The following is a 6,000-nucleotide window of genomic DNA, read 5'->3' as shown; positions in this document are numbered from 1 at the left end:
GTGATTCTATGGAATGCCCCCAGAAAGACATGTGTGAGCTCTGGCACAAACAGATCCTCTCCTGCCCCTACAAACCCCAACACATCCACCATCCCACCCACAAAACCATCTCTGTCTTGGGCTGGAAATGAAACAATCATATCCCAGCCTTTCCTTCCTTTATCTTTATTCAAAGACACAAAGGGGAATGAAAAAGACCTTAAAGGACCTTAAAGATCACTATCCCAGGAGATAGTCTGATCACCAGGTACCACTTATTTCAGTGATGGCTCCCTCCAAGTGTCCCCCGGCACCCCAACCCCAGTGAGGTGCTCAGGGTGAACACCTCAACCTGCCCAGAGTGACAGAGCCCAGAGCAGGGTCTGCAGCAGCACCACCACACCAGGGTGGGGATGGGGCACCAACCAGGGGCTTCTGAGAAATAAAAATGTGGTTTTTTATACAGGCATATCGTGAAGTTGTAAGATATCCAACTTCCAAAAACTAAACTTGAGTATCAAGGTCTTTTTCAGTCAGAAAAGTGAGATACAAAAGTTCCCAAAAATTAAAATCTTTTGGGGCTTATTTTGTACACAGTGGTTTCTTTTCTCTCTTTGGGCTAAGAACAAAGGAAGATCCATCATCTTTGACAGAGGACACCTTGCAGCCAACCAGAAGGAAGGGAAAGCCTCTTTTCAGAGAAAAGAAACCTTTTTAGGTAAAAATGAATATATTAAACTGATCTGAAAAAAGGTGGGATTTTGTGAAACTATAAAAAGTATGGAATTTAAACCCAAAGGGTCTTTTTCCTGGGAAAAAACTCGGTGAGAGAAAGACCCGACCCATTGAATAAATTCTTCCTTGTTTCTTTGTTCCCTCTGTTTATGTCATCTTTCTACATTTAAAAGAGGGATTTTTCCCACAGGCTGGTCCACACTGTGGGGAGGCACAATTCCTGCCCCTGGACCAGCCTGGGACCAGCTTAATCCCCGCTGCAGAGATCAGGTTTGCCACTCCAGGGCATGTGGTACTCGAGCAGCCCTGCAGCCCACAGGGAGTTGGTGCTCCAGGGAGGTGGTTTTTTCCCTAATTTCGTGATCCAGAAGATGCTCAGCCCGTACTTGAGGGCTCTGTGCTCTGTCTGCACTGCATCAGACTGAAGTGCTGCTCAGAACACTGGGCTGTGACACTGAGTCCTCCCACACTGAGGAAAACAGTTTAGTTTCTCTATTTCAGATCACATTGAAGCCCTGAATTACAGGAGGTAAATGCACTCCATTTGCTGGAGAAAAGGTTCTTCCCCATCACCACCTTTCCTAAATCACCTGTTGCTCCTTGCCTCTGAGCACAAACAGGCCACAGCTCCCAGAAATGCTTGTTTGGAGGAATTGTTCCAGTGCTTTTGTGCTGCTGATGCAGGAAGGCCTTTTCCTGAGCTTATTATTAAAGCATTTCCCCCAACTGCTGATTCAGCCTTTTTTGCTTCGAGCATAAATCACCCTCCAGATAAAGTCTTGCTGCAAAGCTTTCATTGGCCCCAATTAAAAGGGAACTCTCTGTAAGAACAAAGAGTGGATCAGCAAGGAGAAAATGGGCTGAGATTTGTCAACTTGCTTTCTCCTTGCCCTCCTAATTCCTCAATTTATCACAGGAGAAAACACGGATATTTGCAAGGCAGATTGTTTAATGCAAAGCCTGTGCTAAAGTCTCTCTAAAACTGTAGGAAGGCTGTCTCTGGACCACTCAGAAAGTCATCTCAATCCTTGGGAAATGACTAAATAATTCTTCCCCCTAAAGTGCTTGCTATGGACAGACCTGAGCCCAAACCATCCAACCCAAGGCCAACCTCCCACTTTCCTGAACATCACTTGGCACCAAACTCTTCAGTCTGCCTGATGCCACCACAAAACAGCTTTTTCAGTCTCAAATCTGCTTTCAGGCCAGAGCAGATGAAATAGTTTGATTAATGCTAAATTTAAAAGGTGCGTTTCACCCTGTGACTGATCCCTGCCATCACCACTAAAAACCCTGACTCTTCTGAACACCCCCCAATCAATGGAGCAGCAGGAAGAAGGGAGCAATAACAAAGCCCTAATGATGCAAAGCAATCAATTAACCCGAGTTTTTCAGAAGGAAATGAAGGGCCCATTAAGGAGGAAGTTGTAACCTCAACATTCCTGTGCTGGGTGCGAGCCCCAGACTGCCTGGCATCACAGGACTGCCTGGCATCACAGGACTGCCTGGCATCACAGGGGTTTCAGCCCTGAGGAATGGCCCCCAGGCAAGGCTGTCTGCTCTGACAGCAGGAAGGGAGGGGGTTTGCACAAGGAAGGTGACAAACCTGCCCCAACCCAACCCGTGTGGCTGCGGGCACAGCAGGGAAAGGGGGAAGGAAGGGCCCTGCTGAGCCTGAGGAACAGCAGCTCTCACACAGTCATGGAATGGTTTGGGTTGGAAGGAACCTTAAAGCTCATCTTGTTCCATTAGGGACACCTTCCACTAGCCCAGATTGCTCCAAGCCCCGTCCAACCTGGCCTTGGACACTTCCAGGGATGGGGCAGCCACAGCTTCTCCCTGTGCCAGGGCCTCCCCACCCTCACAGAATTCCTTCCCTATATCTCACCTAAATGTCCCCTCTTTAAGTTTGTACCCATTCCCCCTTGTCCTTTCACTCCAGTTCCTGATGAAGAGTCCTTCTCTGGCTTCCCTGAAGGCCCCTTCAGATCCTGGAAGGTGCTGTGAGGTCTCCACACAACCTTCTCCTCTCCAGGCTGAACAGCCCCAACTTTCCCACCCTGTCTCCATAGGGGAGGTTCTCTATCTTCTCTATCCCCTTATCAACATTGTGGCCTCCTCTGGACTTGCTCCAACAGTTCCATGTCCTTCTTCTGTTAGGGGCACCAGACCTGCACAATTTTCCCTGCCTTCTACTTAGTTACTGGAAGAAAAAGCACCAGCCTCTTTAATTCCTAAAGCATCATCACAGTTCACATGGACCACATCTTGCCTCTCGTGGTCCCACAGCCTTTTGCAAATCTTAATTAAGCAAAACATGAAAAGTAGGTCCACAGTTCAGCTCTGATGAGTCTCCTGCACCAGGGGAATGCTGCTCTCCTCGAGGACCCCAAGGGCTGGGGCTGGCAGGGAAAGGAGCTCCACCACCACTGCAAAATTTTCCTGAGTAAAAACATTCTCCTCAGCAGTGGAGATCCCAGATGGGGAATCAAAGCTCCCTGAACAAGGGACACTCACCCACTGTCTGACCCTTAACATACTGGTTTGCTCCCTCTCCTCCCAAACCAAGGAGAAGGACCCTGACACACATTCACTAACTCCACCATTTGAGGTCTGGATGCAAGAGGCAAGACCTTCCAGCTTCTTCCCATATCAACCCAGGATGGGTCCAGTAAGGACCAGGCTGATTCAGGCAGCATCAGTGTGTAGGTGCTGAACTGTCTGGTGCTGGATGGATGGATTGCATCCAAAGAGGAGTGGCCGGGTCAGGAGAAGGCCCTTGTGAGACCCCACCTGCAGAGCTGCCTCCAGCTCCGGGGTCCTCAACACAAGAAAGGTGTGGGTCTGCTCTGGTGGGTCCAGAGGAGGCCACAGAGATGCTCCAAGGGCTGGAGCCCCTCTGCTCTGGGACAGGCTGGGACAGCTTGGGGAGGTTCACCTGGAGAAGAGAAGGATCCAGGGAGACCTCAGAGCTCCTTCCAGGGCCTAAAGGGGCTCCAGGAGAGCTGGAGAGGGACTGGGGACAAGGGATGGAGGGACAGGACAAGGGGGAATGGCTTCCCAGTGCCAGAGGGCAGGGATAGATGGGATATTGGGAAGGAATTCCTCCCTGTGAGGGTGGGGAGGCCCTGGCACAGGTTGCCCAGAGAAGCTGTGGCTGCCCCTGGATCCCTGCAAGTGTCCAAGGCCAGGTTGGACGGGGCTTGGAGCAACCTGGGCTAGTGGAAGGTGTCCCTGCCCATGGCAGGGGGTGGACCTGGACCCTGCCAGGCTTTAAGTTCCCTTCAGACTCAAGCCAGTGTGTGATCCTGTGATTCTGTGACCAGCTGCATTTCTGTTACTCTTGCAGTCTGAGAGCTGCACCCACCACGAGCCCCCACAAAGGGTTTTCAGCCACTGCAGCCCGTGGTTTGGGCTTTTGTCTCCTTTTTAAATCTGGTGAACTCAGAGTAGGCACAGAAGACACCAAAACAGAAGCCAAGTGACCAGAAAACTGCCCGTGAGTGAAGCTGCGAAGAGGCTGAGGGCTCAGCAGGGTGATCTTCTCCACCCACAGATTCCCTCAGCAGAAGCACAGGCAGGTCCTCAGCAAGCAGGGCAGCACAGGGAGGGGGTGACACAGCACTCAGGGCCAAGGGCCAGGGGGCAGAGGTGGCTCCTGGCATCATTTAGGTGAACTGAGGGACCCTGTGGCACAACAACCCTCCACCCAACAACCCTCCACCCAACAGGGACCCTCAGACCTGACAGAGAAGTGAACCCACCAAGCATCAAAACCTAAACTGGGGTCTCAGACGTGATGTACAACAAACACTCAACAGCAGCTCCTCCAGGAACCTGTTCCCAGTGAGATTGATGGGTGTCTGGGGTGATACTTTAAGAGTTCCAAAGCAAGCCCCAAAATCAATACCCCAATAGTAGGCTCTGGGTTTTGCACGTGGTACAAGAGGCAGTTTGGGAGAAGATGATCTAATACACCACATATTGATTAATCAATTCAGGCAGGATGCTAATGGGCTTTTCTTACAACACTTGGCACTGGAAGGAAGGAGCAGGATTCTGAATGAGAGGGGGAGAAACTGCTTGTGTGATGAAGTTTCAGGAAGGGGGGGGCACGGAGTGGGGAAATGGGCCCTTCTAGAGATCACTCTAAGTGGTCTGAGACCAGGAATAAATGGAGCAGCTGAGTAAAGGTAATAAATCAGGTATATTGGCTTCAAACCCAGCAGAATTGTACCTTGCAATTTACCGTGGTTGATGAAAATCCTTTCCTTTTGTAACAAAAACCCTCCCAGGAAGGGCTGTGAAAGAGCCCAGCGTGGGTCTGGAAGCTGTAATGAAGCAGAGTGAACACACTGCCATCCTCCTGCCACTGGAATGGGCAGAGGGCATTAGCAATGCCCACTTTAGTTATTTTCCCACATAAAATACCAGCTCAAATGAACATTGCACTGCCTGAAAGCCAACAGAGTCAGTCAGTCGTTGCTAACTGGGTGAGATTGTCCTGCTCTGGGAAACTGGAAAGAGGAAAACTTGAGCAACCGAGAGGTTTTGACAAAAATTGTCCAGGGAGGCACAGCCAGCAGAGACCCCTGTGAGGAAATTCAGCCTGGTCTTCACAGCCAACAGGGTCATGCCAGGTGTGAAGGTGGGTGGTAGGGCTTCATAAAATTGTGCTGGAGTTGCCCAAACTAGTCCTGGCCCTCAGTGCTGGGGTCCAGCTGATGCTGCTCACTGATGGAAATTAAAAGTTTGATCACAAAGGCCACACCCAAGAGAGGAAGAGCCTTCCTCAAGAGAGCAAAGCTCCAGGTACAAAATATCAAGGAGTTACTGGTTTTGCCACCCAGTGTTGTGCAATTTGGTGACTGATTTACTACAGGACATTGTGAGAACTTGCTCCCACTCACCCACCCATCCCACAGCAGCACCTTGGGGTGCCACAGCAATTCCTACACTTGGCAATGCCCCACTGACACAAGACACGTTGCAGGAAAGCAAATCACAGAATCATAGAATCAATTGGGTTGGAAAAGGCCTCTGAGATCATCGAGTCCAACCTGTGACCCAACCCCACCTTGTCACCCAGACCATGGCACTGATGCCACATCCAGGCTCTGCTTCAACACCTCCAGGGACGGGGACTCCACCCCCTCCCTGGGCAGCCCATTCCAAGGGCTCATCCCTCTCTCTGCAAACAACTTCTTCCCAATGGCCAACCTAAACCTGCCCTGGGGCAGCTCCAGGCTGGGCCCTCTTGTCCTGCTGCTGGTTCCTGGCAGCAGA

The 6,000-nt window shown here is 50.8% G+C and overlaps 1 protein-coding gene across 18 annotated transcripts in view; it reads right to left on the bottom strand.

Moving 5' to 3' along the window:
* Positions 1-6,000, bottom strand: part of CACNA1B (calcium voltage-gated channel subunit alpha1 B) — a 306,654-nt gene that overhangs the window by 184,885 nt on the left and 115,769 nt on the right. The gene's annotated exons all lie outside the window — the stretch shown is intronic.

Source organism: Neopelma chrysocephalum, unplaced genomic scaffold, assembly GCF_003984885.1.
Source record: "Neopelma chrysocephalum unplaced genomic scaffold, ASM398488v2 Primary Assembly neopelma1_74, whole genome shotgun sequence".
Classification (NCBI taxonomy): Eukaryota; Metazoa; Chordata; class Aves; order Passeriformes; family Pipridae; genus Neopelma; species Neopelma chrysocephalum.
This window is presented reverse-complemented; position numbering and strand designations above follow the sequence as displayed.